This window comes from Schistocerca gregaria, chromosome 1 (genome assembly GCF_023897955.1).
Source record: "Schistocerca gregaria isolate iqSchGreg1 chromosome 1, iqSchGreg1.2, whole genome shotgun sequence".
Lineage (NCBI taxonomy): Eukaryota > Metazoa > Arthropoda > Insecta > Orthoptera > Acrididae > Schistocerca > Schistocerca gregaria.
Window position 1 is genome coordinate 788,990,512 of NC_064920.1, and position 16,364 is coordinate 789,006,875.

Below are 16,364 nucleotides of genomic sequence, written 5' to 3' on the forward strand. Positions count from 1 at the left end.
TGAAAAGCTAATCATTTGCATATCACAGCATCTTCTTCCTGTCGGTTAAAATTCGCGTCTGTAGCACGTCATCTTGGTGGTGTAGCAATTTTAATAACCAGTAGTGTATGTTCCTGTTTATTAAAAAGATTCTGACTGAAAAGGGGGGTAACAGCTGCCTCATTCTACCTTCCTTAGCACCTTTAAAAAAAATTCCAACAACTTTCGAATGAAAACATATTCGCGCTCTTTTAACGTTCAGGTCACGTCAAACTCCCACAATCTTCACTAACTATAACTCATTCACGCTGTAAGCCGCTCTTACCCATCCACTCCCAGTTGTCCTTTCTCACTCAATTCAGGCAAACTCATTGTCATTACCTTCTTGCGTCTCTCTGTCATTGTAACCGGTGTAACAGCCTAGGTCCCCTTTGTCACTGTCTCATACTTGCTCTCCCTTATAGCTAATACCACGTTCATTCCTTCCTACTCTTGCTGTTGACTCTCTTCCTTGTCGTCGCTGTCTCTCATTATCATTGGTTCTCCCACTTCCACTTTCTCCTTCTCTTTATCCCCCCCCCCCCCCCCCCACCCTCCCAGCACTGTGTGCTTCACTCTTCTCCAACCACTGCTCTGTCACTGTCAACTGTGTTCTGCTGCCACTGCATCCTCTCTCACACTGCCAATGTCCATTTCGCTCTTCCTTCAACACAGCTACTGTCTACTGTTTACTACTCTTCAGCCCCTTAACCACTGCCACCGTCTATTTCTCTCTCAGAAAAAAGCGCGAATATGTTTGCACGCAGCATTGTCGGGAAAATTTTTAAATGTACATACTGTATATTAACCGTCTCTCCGTATAGCTTACCCCTATTTTTTTCCAGAATTTCAAACATCTTGCACCATTTTACATTGTCCAACACTTTTTCCAGGTCGACAAATCCTATGAACATCTCTTGATTTTTGTTTAGTCTTGCTTCCGTTATCAGCCGCAACGTCAGAATTGCCTCTCTCCTCAATTTTCTTTTCCATTCTTATTTACATTATTCTTGTAACAACTTGGATGCATGAGCTGTTAAGCTGATTGTGTGGTAATTAGTAATCCAGGACAATAATCTAGAGTTAAATATAACATAATTTGATAGAATTATAATCTTTCTTCTTATTGGATTTACAATTTTGTCCTCAATAGCGAATAAATTAACACGTTTTTCTATCCCATTAAGACAAATAACACCTTTTAAAACGGAAAACATTAAAAGATAATGGAATGTAAAATGATTTTCTCTTTACGAACTGAGTTTTATATCTCAAGCTTTTGTTAGAAACTTAGTGCAATTTGTGCAAACACTAGCGAACCCGGCCATGGGTTACAGTTCTTAAATATGTATGGGAAGTGGATATACATCCTAATCTCCTTCTCCCCCTCTCTCTGTTCCTCTTCTTCTTCTCCTCACTTTGTCAATTTTCTCTTCCTCCATCCTTTGTCTGTCCATCAACTTGCTCCAGCTCCCTGTTCACCTCTTATCGCACACTCTCTCTATCTATCTCCAACACACTCCTCTTTGTCTACCATCATCCTCCTCCTTCCTTATACCTATTTTCTCACCCACGTCTGTCCATCCCCTCACCCGTCTCTCCCTGACCTTATTTATTGCTATTACAGACCGAACATTTATTGGGATTAGATGCCAAAATGAATGGGAAAATCGGTTGGAATCATTAGTACACAGAGTATGAGAGACACCTTTCCATCTGCTGGGTCGGTGAGGAGAGTAGCTGTAAAGACAGCATTTCGCACAGCTTTAATCTACGAACAGGAAGGATTATAAATTTAGTCATACACACGACTTTCCTCTTTTCTATTAAAAATGACTGCGAAAAGGAAAACGAAATCTCATGTTTCCACTGTACAGCTTAGTATGTTCTTTCTCAGAGCCGGTTTAACAGCAAGTGTTTATTGTATAACATGTCTATAGCTCCAGTAGTTTAGGCTGTGCGTTGCCTGACATTTTTTTCGAAATAAATGAACCATGAACTGAAATCAAAAATGGCTCTGAGCACTATGGGACTTAACTGCTGAGGTCATCAGTCCCCTAGAACTTAGAACTACTGAAACCTAACTAACCTAAGGACATCACACACATCCATGCCCGAGGCAGGATTCGAACCTGCGACCGTAGCGGTCGCGCGGCTCCAGACTGTAGCGCCTAGAACCGCTCGGCCACTCCGGCCGGCGAACTGAAATCAACTGAAAGTTTAAAACACATCAAATTGCCATTAACTGACTCCAATTCAATCTTTACACAACACCAAAGATGTAAGCGCCACCAATAACTCACTGAAACATCGCTTTCAATTATATTATTTTTCAATAAATATCAACATTAATGTGGATTTTGTTTTTGTTATGAAAACATGCTACACCAGACCTATCAAGCTGAACGTTACATAGTTTTTAATTTTTTTTAATGAAAACATGTGACAGCAGACATCTCAAAACGATCATCACGTTTCTTTCACAGAGACCTTCTACGAAAATATCATCCAAATTTCAAACTTTACCGGTGTATTTTACAAAAATTTTCTTTCACACAAACCTTGTCCTGACAATTACAAACACAGCAAAACAAAAATCAGACAAATCGGTCTAGCTGTTCTCAGGTGATGATCTTTCATACATGTGGCAATTGATTTTTATTCATATAGAAACTGTAAATGTCAGTTGAGTCTTCTTACATAAGTATAAATCTCAGTCAGCACTTTTTGTATTTTTGGTTTTTGAGCCTAAAAGTCTTTTCCTGTTACGTGAGCTTTATGAAGTATTACATGTGAAAGAAATTCTTACATTTTAGGAAGTAGCTGAATAAAAATTCCTTAGAATTTGAGGGCTACTGCTAATTTCCCGTTGTTCCTGTGTTCCTGGTGTATATGCAGGGCTTATATTTTGTTCGGAATTTTGGATTTGTTAGACTTTTCCGTCTTTCTTTCCTGAGGTGGTCCTGCCAACATTTGCATGATACTTCATTAAGTAAGCGTTTCTTTCCGTTGTATTGTATTGTACTGTATGGAACTGGGGACCAAGAAACGACGGAGAGGTTTCGTCCCAACCGTAGCCCTCAGTGTTTCACAACCCCACAACAGGCTACAGCAGTCCACTCACACCACCGCCGGCCTACATCGAACCCAGGGTTATTGTGTGGTTCGGATAGATTCGTGCCGGGCACGACATGCAAGATTGACGTTGTTTCGTTGTCTTTCATTTCCTCTTTATGGTTTTTGATATTCGAAAGAATATATCCACACATAGAAAAAAAGTTTTGAGTCGCCCAGGTTCCCAGAACTCCTGAAGAGAGACGTTGACTGTGGATATTGTATCACAGACACAGTCTCCCTTTGACTCTTAAGAGATGTCACTAAACCCGTCCAAAGATGTAAACAACCTTGCAAAAGCAGCGCCTATTAGACGGAGGGAGTCCGAAAGCCAATCAGTTCCAGTCATTCCACCAGGAAGAAAGTACACGGTTCATGTTGCCTGTAGTTCAACCATGCCTAGACGGCTAATACCACGGGTCGATCGCGTCCGCAATTGTTACTTTGTGCCAGGAAGGGCTCTCAACTACGGAAGTGTCCAGGTGTCTCGGAGTGAACCAAAGCGATGTTGTTTGGACGTGGAGGAGATACAGAGAAACAGGAGCTGTCGATGACATGCCTCGTTCGGGCCGCCCAAGGGCTACTACTGCAGTAGATGACCGCTACCTACGGATTATGGTTCGGAGGAACACTGACAGCAATGTCACCATGTTGAATAATGCTTTTCGTGAAACCACAGGACGTCGTGTTACGACTCAAACTGTGCGCAGTAGGTTGCACGATGTGCAACTTCACTCCCTACGTCCTTGGCGAAGTCCATCGTTGCAACCACGACACCATGCAGTGCGATACATATGAGCCCAACAACATGCGAATGGACCGCTCAGGATTAGCATCACGTTCTCTTCGCCGATGAGTGTCATATATGCCTTCAACCAGACAATCGTCGGAGACGTGTTTGGAGGAAACCTGGTCAGGCTGAACGCCTTAGACACACAGTCCAGCAAGTTCAGCTCGGTAGAGGTTCGCAGTTGTTTTGAGGTGGCATTATGAGAGGCGACGTACGCAGCTGATGATCAAGGAGAGCGCCATAACGGCTGTGCTATATGTGAATTCCATCCTCCAACCGATAGTGCAACCATATCGGTAGCATATTGGCGAGGCATTCGTCTTCATGGACGACAATTCGCGCCTCCATCGTGCACATCTTGTGAATGACTTCTTTCAGGATAACGACATCGCTCCACTAGAGTGTTCAGCATGTTCACCAGACATGAACCCTATCGAAGATGCCTGGGAGGCTTTGAAAAGGGCTATGGACGACGTGACTCACCAAGCTCTCTGAGGGATCTACACCAAATTGCCGTTGAGGAGTGGGACAATGTGGACCAACAGTGCCTTGATGAACTTGTGGATAGTATACCACGACGAATATAGGCATACATCAATGCAAGAGGACGTGTTACTGAGTATAAGAGGTACCGGTGTGTACAGCAGTCTGGACCAACATCTCTGAAGGTCTCGCTGTATTGTGGTACAACATGCAATGTGCTGTTTTCATGAGCAATAAAAAAGGTGGAAATGATATTTATGTTGATTTCTATTCCAATTTTCTGTACAGGTTCCGGAACTCTTGGAATCGAGCCGGCTGTGGTGGCCAAGCGGTTCTAGGCACTTCAGTTTGGAACCGCGATACTGCTACGGTCGCAGGTTCGAATCCTGCCTCGGGCATGGATGTGTGTGATGTCCTTAGGTTAGTTAGGTTTAAGTAGTTCTAAGTTCTAGGGGACTGATGACCTCAGCAGTTAAGTCCCATAGTGCTCAGAGCCATTTGAACCATTTGAATTTTAACCGAGGGGATGCAAAACGTTTTTGGATGTGTGTATATTCTCACTTTCTTCGCTACTTATCTTGTCTGATTTCAAGGTACTGTTGTTGGTTTGTACTTCCCCTATGACTATTTTGAAGACTGCCTCATTATAGAAGGGACTTTGTTATTGCGTCCATTTTCCAAGGATTTTCCAGCATGCCTTCATTTGTCATAAATTCCTCGTCGCGTTTGTTTTCTGCGTATTCAGAAAAACAATTTTCACTGTTTTTCGAATGTTCTTTGATTGCCGTGACGCTTGCTGCGATCTCCATTTGCTCTCCCACAAGCACAAAGGCATTGTGATTTTCCCTGTATTGTAGTTTGTCAGTGACGATGATAGCATCTTCGTTGATTGATGTACTTTTATTGTTTGCGATTCCCTTCTCCATTCCGTACCCCTGCTCTTTGGCGATAGTTTCTGTAACTTCTTCACTCACATTTCCCCGTCGACCCACAGAGGAGTCAGTCCGGCGTAACAGAGAAGTTGAATATATCATAACCACTGGTTGACTGTTTTCGAGAGACAGCTGTTAAATTTATTTTTATTCGCATATATGAAAGTTCATCACCTGACGGCAGCTAGACCGATATGTCTGATTTTTGTTTTGCTTTGTTCTTAATTGTGAGGACAAGGTTTGCGTGAAAGAAAAGTTTTGAAAAATACACCCGAAAAGTTGGAAATTTGGATGGTATTTTTGTAGAAGATTTCAATGAAAGAAACATGACGAGATGAGAGTTCTACTATCACATGTTTTCATAAAAAATAACATTTTGTCAGCGGTTTTAGGCTCCTATACTCTCTGTAAGCAACCTGCATTTCATTGTATTATTTCGATACACATTAGCGGATTTGTAACATTGATCAATAGCACGAGACCAACTAATGTCAGTTTTTAACTGAACACTAACATGAATCACCATCTAAAGGTAAAACAAAGAAATGAATGACACTCGTTCGTCCTCTGTTAGAATGTTGCTGCGCGGTGTGGGATCCTTACCAGGTGGGATTGACGGAGGACATCGAAAGGGTGCAAAAATGGCAGTTCGATTTGTATTATCACGTAATAGGGGAGAGAGTGTGCCAGATATGATACGCGAATTGGGATGGAAGTCATTACAGCAAAGACGTTTTTCGTCGCGGCGAGATCTTTTTACAAAATTTCAGTCACCAACTTTCTCTTCCGAATACGAAAATATTTTGTTGAGCCCAACCTACATAGGTAGGAATGGTCATCAAAATAAAATACGAGAAATCAGAGCTCGAATAGAAAGGTTTAGGTGTTCGTTTTTCCCGCGCGCTGTTAGGGAGTGGAATGGTAGAGAGATAGTATGATTGTGGTTCGATGAACCTTCTGCCAAGCACTTAAATGTGAATTACAGAGTAGTGATGTAGATGTAGATGTAGAAGAAAATGGTACCAATAGAATACAAATTATAGTTAAATTTTTCCCTCAAGTGTTCACTTGAACTGCACATGGAACATGTTCGAGGTTGGTTTTCTTGTACAAGATACTATGACCGCATACGGTCACATAAGAAGGTATGTGCTTTTTTTATTTCTACATTGGCTACTCGAATGCCATTGCACTTGCCACGCCAAAAGTTTTCAGATCACACATTTTCCCTGACACCGTAAACTGTCTCCTATAAACTATACACTCTCAAATCTTTACGAGCAGCACTTTGAACAGTAAACTACAGACTCACAGATTGCGTCTATTATAACATTGTGCTAACAATATCCTTAAATTTTACACCACCTTCAGCCTTCGTGACTATTCGCTAATACCGTAAAAACGTCGTTATTTATGCATTTATCACACGTAAAATTTACAGCGTTGTTAATTTGAATACGTGCCCTTTTCTCAGTAAGCAAATTAACATAATTTATCAGTTATTTCCGAATAGTGAGACGAGTAGGCTTTTTGGTGTTCCTTACAAAACTAAATTTGAAGGTTTCACTCCTCGAGGAAAACATGTTACTTACAGTACTGCTGCGTTGACGATAACCTTGAACACGTACGATGCTCCACAGTAAACATGTGCTCCCCAGAACAAAGCCGCAGTGTCCTTCCAAACGCCACGGCGTCCATCACGAACTACTAAATCGACACGACGACTCACAATCCGCCATCGCACCTCCACTTCAATCAGTGCTTATTCATCCACATTCCAGACTTCACGGAAGTTCTTCTGCGTACGTTGATGGACAAGCACTCCCAGAAGGAAGGATAGTGCGGATAAATGGCTTAGCCACCGTCAAAGGGATTGTTTCTCGATGTGGGCTTCATATTGACAGGTTACAATTTGCAGATAGAACGATAGTGAAATTACTTGGAGTTGAATTTATTTAAATAGGTGCTAGCTCTCAGAATAAGATGTTTTGTTTACTCCGTTTCTCGTTTAACATCGCAACACCCGCTCTCCGCTCGGACCTCCCCAATAACGTGAAATCCTTTGAAGGTGACATTTAAATAATGTTTAAACCAAATCTTATAAAGAGCTAGAATCGACATTTCGTCGGAAGTTTTAGCCTCTTAGACTCTCTGTATTCAAAACTGCATTTCATTGTATTATTTCGATACACATTAGCGGATTTGTAATATTGATCAATAGTATGAGACACACTAATGTCAGTTTTTAACAGAACACTAACATGTATTACCATCTAAAGCTAAAATAAAGAAATAAAGAAAATGGTACGAACAGAATACAAAGCTGAATAATTGCTGATGCGCCCTGCCACGGTTCGCGCGGCTGCCCGCGTCGGAGGTTCGAGTCCTCTCTCGGGCATGGGTGTGTGTGTGTCCTTAGCGTAAGTTGGTTTGAGCTAGATTACGTTAGTTTAAGTTATATTAAGCAGTGTGTAAGCCCAGGGCCCGATGACCCGATCAGTTTGGTTCCATAGGAACTTAACGCCACCAGCTATTGCTTCCAAAGTGTGAGCTCGGATAATAAATACTGAAATTTCAGGCGGTGTGTCCCGACCAAAGTACATTTGTTTTGGAAGTCCCTGGGTGTTTCATTTGCGAGAGAACGCTATTTTTATGCATGTAATGCTGCTGCTGATTTTATTTTACACATCGGCCGGTCCTTTGGTTTATTTGTCATTCAGGAAAAGTCACTTGTTAGTCTGGGTAACTTCGGATTACTGCACACGATGGACGCCGAGGGAAGAAAGTGGTGACCTATTCTCTATGTCCGGTTGCCACTGCCTGCCGCAATATATACTTAGCTGATGCTTACTGTTGAAAAACTACCCAACTACCATAATGTGGCGAAGTGTTTAGGCGGCAATGTGGGTATCACACAACCGGACTGTCCAAGATACTTGGTACGCCGAGAGTTACTGCGAATGTCTAACTTCACATGATTTGCTCTGAAACTATTGAAACACTGATGAACTTGTGACACATAACGAACAACTGCCACCGCATCCCACACAAGTAAATTCTACAGTGACATTAGTGCTGTAGTACTGGGCGGTTATGATAAAAATTCATTTACTCACAGAGGTCCAGTGTGGGCTGTAATTATTGTATTGCAGCGAAACTACTTAGATATACTAAGGCGTTAATGTGGAACTGTTCTATGCTGAAAAAAAATTAGTTCAAAATTCGACCATCAGGTGTAAAGCGTAAATCGCTTTTACTAGGATATTTGTTATGTCATGCTGAAAGACGCTGCTCGTGTGTGAGCTGTCTTACTGGAATGGAAATTAATCTCAGGGAAACTTGTTTAATGTAGGTACTGGCTGTGCCCTGCCGTTGCGGCCAGTACTAGCTCAACCGTGCGCTTTTCGCTGGCTTATATGCCCATCGACAAGACTGTAATTTAGTACGTGGCTTGAGTAATCCAATGAAATGATTATACATGCATTTCTGTAGGGTAACAGATAACGACTTTAGGACTTGACTGAATACACGATAGGCATGAAGCCGCAACTGGAAGACAACGCCGTTACCTGTGCAAATAATAGTCGTGAGGTGAGGGTGAGTCTTCCCTTACTTATGAAATCCTTTGGAGCTCTCGGAAATTATCATTCTCTTACGGGATTTCATTAATAATTATTAGGATAAGGAAATGTCGAAAAGCGTAGGGGACGTTTATTCATTACAAAATTACATGATTACACTGTTGATTTATTACTTAGCACATCATAATCGTCTCACTATACATGCTAAAAGTGGCAACGGGGCTATATCACTTAGATAACACAATATATACGTTCAGGAAAACAACGTTAGTGTTATAACCTAATCAGACCCAGCGTGATTTATCAGGATACAGAGGACGAGACGGAACTCGCAATCAGATTCACCCACGTGAACTACATAAGGCATGCATTCAATTATTAATCTACGGGGATCTGACTACAGATGGAATGTACGGTAGGACGCAAAACAAATTGCGCAGCTACATGGACGTACGGATTGGTGTTACCTGCGAATTTGTTGGTACCACATACAAGGGTACAAAAATGTGAAGCCGATTTATGGCCAGAAACCTTCCACATATATGTGGGGAATCTGTTCTTTTATTAGCTCTTCTCTACTATGCGTCCCGATTAATGTCAAGGGACCGAGCATACTCACAATCGGACGCGTACAGCGGGGGTAGACAAAACCAGTTACGTAAAAATCTTACAAGTGCGTCAAAATTCAACTAAAGCAGGCGAAGGGGGATTCATTTAAGTCACAAACAAAGGATCCGTGCAATTACCTTGGTGAACATGAACTAGCATTAAGTTGGAGTACACGTGGTGGCGACTGGCCAGAATAAATTAGTCATACAATGGAGACACCTATTGAATTTAGGCCAAATGAATATAAAAAAATGCCGTTTTTGGATATAAGGCACGTTGAGTCTCTATACAGATAACAGCCTTGTTTTTCGTGCTATAAATTCTAGCCCAGACTCCAGGCCTAACTGTCATTTCTCCGAACAAAGCGTGCTACATGAAGTACCTTCAGTTATATGAATTTATGCCAAAAATGCCGAATAATCACTGATTGCGATGAACCACTGATCTGAACTAACCCACAAGTGTCAAGAGGAAATAAGTTTACAGAAAAATTGTTCGTTAACCAAGATCAGAGTAAACGAAATACATGCATTACTTACCAACCCCAGGTGGACAGCGAGCCAAAAGCTTTCTTTCTAGCACACCTCCACCCCGCTAGTGGGAGAAGGAAGAGACCCCTGTTGCCAATACCTGCACCTTGTATTAGAACAGAGCATTCAATCCCTTCCTCTGAGCTACTCGAGGCAGCTGAAAATTTAGTTGGTGTTACAGCTCTGACTACCGAGGAGCATGCTTCAAAACATTCTCGTCGTCTCCATTACACAGCCATACACAGACACAGGTAAGAAAGCAGGCAGGGACAATTTGTATCAAGGAAACATAAATACACACACACACACACACACACACACACACACACACACACACACACACACACATACACACACACACGTGCACACACACAAACGTACTTCCTTACCAGAGGAGGGCATGTAAGTTCCCACGAAGAAAGCGAAACGAAAAAAATGGGAGTAACAAGTTTCTGACGACAAGTTGTGGTACAAGTTACATACAGCTGTATTGAAAGCGGGACACTTAAGAACACTTTAAGAACAAGAAAAGTAACATAATTCGTATATACAGGCCTGGCTGTGGTGGCTTCCGAATAAAGCACTAGTTTCCGGTCCCCTCCAGTCCTGGACGTTCCGAGTTCAGTCCCACATAAGTGCGGGGTTTTTTCCTTGTTCCAGTCCCGCCAGGACGGATCCATGGTTGCTCAGCTACTCAGCTTACTATAAAATGCGTGACGGGGAACTTTCGTGGGGGTAAAAGGCGTCTGGAACAATGGCCCTGCCACCTTCCCCCTCCAGAGCCACTCAGAAGGAAAGTTGCACTTTGCATGTATTCAGGCCAGTTAGCCCAGTCATGAGCTTGGGCCACAGCCTAGAGCGTGGTTTCTTCCACCGTGTAAAAGCTCTAGGGATTGACCGATGAGAGAATACAGAACAAAAAAGGCCTAATGAACTTATGTCCAGAAATGCAAGGTTTCTATGCTAGAGATCATACTTTGTTTCAGAGACCGATGTCTAATACTAGCTATACCATGCAGCGTCAGTTACAGTATGCATGGTTTACTTAACTAACCGACAGAGTGGAATCGCCAGAAGCTTATATACACGACCAATACAATACCCTTCTAGAAAAATGTCATTCATGGAAACCCAAATTTATTAGAAACTGCACCATACGCGTTTCACAACTCATACTTACATTTGAAGGCAATTATGCAAATTAAAACAAATTAAACAAAACATACAAGGCATAAGAGAAATATTTACATTCACCATGGCTTTGTTACTCACAGTTATGTTGAGATACTTCCCAATACTTATCGTTCCCTACTACTTTATCCATGGTTTACATGTGAAATAGGACGTAAGCATTTTAGTTTGTGCATCCATATCGATTCTACTTCGACAGAATTAGGATGTGGGATCCTTTGTATCCAACAACCTTGAAAAATTTCTTTGTTCATATATTGTGTTTCTTACACACTCAAAGCGTGCGCAGTAAACTTTCTGGCCAGCATGAAATCGTAGTTGATTCACCCATGTGTGCCCGTATCTGGTTCTACATTCCACAGCTTGCTTTAAGTTTTCCAACACCATCTCTACATTTAGTTGCCAACAGAGTCGGCTCATCTTTAGCCGTGGTACCGTTTTCTTTATACCGTTAGGCGGTTCTTGATTCTTCAGAATGAGGATTGGGAGAAGCAAGCATCGGTAAGTTCATTTAAAACATCCTGGAATGACTGAGGATGCACGTCCCATGTTTTATGCCGCCTGGAGCAGTAGTGTCTGCACAATTTTCAAGTTCCTTCATCATCCTCTCTGCTGGTTTCGATGAAGGGTGGTACAATGAAATGAAGACCAGTTTAACCTCACAGTTCTTTGTCATGCTCAACGACTGTCACGATCTACATTTTGGACTACTGTCGGAGATCACTCGTTTAACCGTAACTACTTCCCAGAAGAAAAGATTCCTACCAGCAACTTTTCACAAGGGCACTAAAGTCACAAACTTCGATGTCAATTCTATTGCCACAAAGGATAGGAACAACCTGTGTGCAAACACGTGACTGCCACCAATGAATCCACCTTTGCCACATCCTATAATTTCTTATGGATTATTGGATGGTATGGTTCTGCTTATGATACCGTCAGTGGTTTCGCCTTTTGGCACACAGCGCACACATTCAGCGCCTGGCAAATTCTCATCAACACACTGTTGAAGTAACAGAGCTCCTTTAACTTCTCATAACACTTTTGTGCACCAAAATGAGTGTAGCTGAAGTGTGTATACCACACTAGCTTATGAATCAACTCCTCTGTGATCACCAAAACCATTCAGAATCCCCGGGACCTTGATGTTAAAAAGTACATTGTCCCTCACTAAATACACTCCTGGAAATGGAAAAAAGAACACATTGACACCGGTGTGTCAGACCCACCATACTTGCTCCTGACACTGCGAGAGGGCTGTACAAGCAATGATCACACGCACGGCACAGCGGACACACCAGGAACCGCGGTGTTGGCAGTCGAATGGCACTAGCTGCGCAGCATTTGTGCACCGCCGCCGTCAGTGTCAGCCAGTTTGCCGTGGCATACGGAGCTCCATCGCAGTCTTTAACACTGGTAGCATGCCGCGACGGGGTGGACGTGAACCGTATGTGCAGTTGACGGACTTTGAGCGCGGGCGTATAGTGGGCATGCGGGAAGCCGGGTGGACGTACCGCCGAATTGCTCAACACGTGGGGCGTGAGGTCTCCACAGTACAACACCCGGTATCATGGTGTGTGGAGCGATCTCCTACACTGGCCGTACACCTCTGGTGATCGTCGAGGGGACACTGAATAGTGCACGGTACATCCAAACCGTCATCGAACCCATCGTTCTACCATTCCTAGACCGGCAAGGGAACTTGCTGTTCCAACAGGGCAATGCACGTCCGCATGTATCACGTGCCACCCAACGTGCTCTAGAAGGTGTAAGTCAACTACCCTGGCCAGCAAGATCTCCGGATCTGTCCCCCACTGAGCATGTTTGGGACTGCATGAAGCGTCGTCTGACGCGGTCTGCACGTCCAGCACGAACGATGGTCCAACTGAGGCGCCAGGTGGAAATGCCATGGCAAGCCGTTCCACAGGACTACATCCAGCATCTCTACGATCGTCTCCATGGGAGAATAGCAGCCTGCATTGCTGCGAAAGGTGGATATACACTGTACTAGTGCCGACATTGTGCATGCTCTGTTGCCTGTGTCTATGTGCCTTTGGTTCTGTCAGTGTGATCATGTGATGTATCTGACCCCAGGAATGTGTCAATAAAGTTTCCCCTTCCCGGGACAATGAATTCACGGTGTTCTTATTTCAATTTCCAGGAGTGTAATATTGGTATATGGCCAATTGGTCACTCTCGTATTATTTCCATTTTATTTCATTCAACAGCGAGTCTTTGTCTTTCTCACGCATAATTGGCTCTTTTGCTGACTTTACATAATTTTGAAAGGTCACATTCTTTAAGTGCAACAAGCTAACATCATTCTCTCGTAGGTTGTCTGTATGGCAAACCATTTGGGGCGTATGACAATGAATACAATATTTACTTCCTGGGATGTGCTCGACAGTGAACTGGTACTTCTAAAAAAGAGTGCCCAACGAGTTAACCTCCCATTGCTTAGTTTTGCCATCAGCAAGAACTGTAGAGCTCTGTGATTCATGTATGTCTTTGTTACTCTCCCAAATAGAAAGAAACAAACATTTCCGAACACCCAAGTGCTTCAAGTTCGGTGATGAAATAGTTTTGCTCACATTGTGAGAGAACTCCAACTTAAGCATTCATCATCCCAGTTTCACACTTCATTTTTTCCCATTAACTTGCAGAAGCGTTACAGTTAACAAAGCGTTTATAATAGTTAACTAACCCTAGGAGAACCGTCAACTGTTTCTTAGTATGTGGGATGGGATGTTCTTTCACTGCCTAAATCTTTTCTTGATCTCGGTGAATACCATTTGCTAGATTATATGAACTACGAATTTAATACTATGTCTATAAAACAGCGATTTTTCTAAGTTGACAGGGACTCCAGATTTCTCGGGAACTGTTAGTAATCTTTCTAAGACCTCGTTGTGGTGTGCCCAAGACTTTTCATCTATGAAAATCTCATCATCACACAAGATAAGTCTAGCATTTAAAACATCTGGGAGAATCATTTTCAGTCCTCTAATAAATATAGCAGAAGACGCATTGAGCCCAAAGGGATGCCTCTTGAATTGGTGAGATGTGCCGAAAATCAACAAGGTGGCGGCGGGCGCCAGTACAAACTGCCAGCTGCTTGCACTCAAGGCTTCGGAAGTTAACGCTTCCACTCCGTGAAACTTCCGCAATAACTCTTCCAAACTCTCCAGTAAATCGGTCTCAGATAAACTGACTGCATTTATTTGTCTCAAATCCAAAACCAATTGGACAGTGCCGTCTCCTTTTGGAACTTCCAGTAGAGGGCTATTATATTAACTGACCTCTATTTCAATAACACCTCTTGCCCACATGCCTTGGACCACCTTTCCACTTTTGTTCTGTTTCCACTTTTGTTTTGTAAGCAAGGGGAATGGTGTGAGGCCAAGGAAAGGACTTCTGGTACCCACGTACTCTTAATTCACATTCAAAACTGTGAATGGTAAAAGACAAGTCAGAAAATACCTTCCTGTACTTATGTAAGATATCGTACAATTCATACTGCTCAGCCTCTGAAATGCCTTCCACCGCTCCAACAATCTTTACTACCATCTTTTCAAGGAACTCATCTCGCCTCTGTTCCGAGTGCAAAGTACCTTGTCTGCCATCACCACCATCGACTCGTTCAGTCTCAGATCCCAAATAACCTTCAGTAAGACATTTAAGGCAACCTCTTTCTGTCTCTATCTTACCACATCATATACTTCTCTTAAAATTCAGTGATGTTTCATGTCCTCCCAAGTTTACCGTTGCTTGGTGAAAACTCAAAACATCGACGCCCAAAATCATATCGACATTCAGCGATGGTACAGTTATTAAACTTGGTTCACTCTCTACACCCTGACACACAAAAACATGAACTGAGCCCGTTGCTTCATGTCTCACTGAACATTGCTCCCTTTATTTTGATTCCTTTTAATAGAAAAGTAGGACAGATCTCTACCTCTTCACACCTTTGATTCCTTTTAATAGAAAAATAGGACAGATCTCTACCTCTTCACACCTTCGAAATGTGTTCTCACTAATAACAGAAAAGGGCCTGTTAGTGTCAAAAACGCAATTTAGATCTACTAATCCCAAAGGTGCCAATACAATAAGAGTTATTCTTAGAACTTTTGCTTCAAAGGCCTTTTATAGAAGTATCTCCATTATATCTTCCCCAGAGAGAACACCACATTTCATCTCGCACTTCATCTCTTTACCCCCTTCTGCTGCCAAAATCTGTCATTGGTGGGGCGCTGGCCTTTCCTCTGACAGATTCCTATGTGGATTTGCAGAACGTATCTGCACACTTTGCAGGAACGCAAACTGGTTAGTGTTTCCAACCTCTCCTCTGTACCAGATTCGTTCCTGTAAGTCTGCTTGTTCCAGTTTCGTGTATCCGGGCTCTCGCAACCATGCTTATAGTGCTCGTTATTTTGTTGATTCCACCTATTCGAACAATAGTGTTGGTGTTGCCTATCAATTCTATCACACCCATGCATCCTATCGTTTTTGCTAAGTGGGCTTCTGTTGCATCCTCTGTTACGCGATGGCTCATTCTAGCAGTTCGAACCATTTTGGTAGTTTCACATGTTTCCTCTTGCATCATATTCCAGCTCCAGGAGTAGGTTTTTAAAAGTGTCGTATTTGCATCTCCCAGCTAAAATAATACTCCTCAGATGTGTTGCCAGTTTGGTGATACAAATCCAGGCCAGCTCGGCAGGACTGTATGTATTGTAAAGAAACTGATTCTTCTGGGCCATATACTCAAAGAATCCTGACTGATGGTAATTCGGTAACATTATGATGTCGACTTCAGAATGATCTTGTGCAGTCCCTGGCAAAATTCTCGGTATGCACGAGATTCTCGCGCAATTGGTCTCATACAGAGGGGCCCGTTCTTGCTCTAAATAAGCGCACTGCAAATTCTATACTCACTGGGCCATGTCGAATGTTCTAACTAAGCCCCATTTGAGGAACGACGAAACACTTCAAACTTCTGTACAGACAAGAAATACTTATAATCGAAGTCGTCCATTTCTTGCCATTGTGAAAAATTTCGGACGCTCTTGTTACTTTTTGTACCATGTACGGATGCGTACAGTTCCGTCTGCAATCC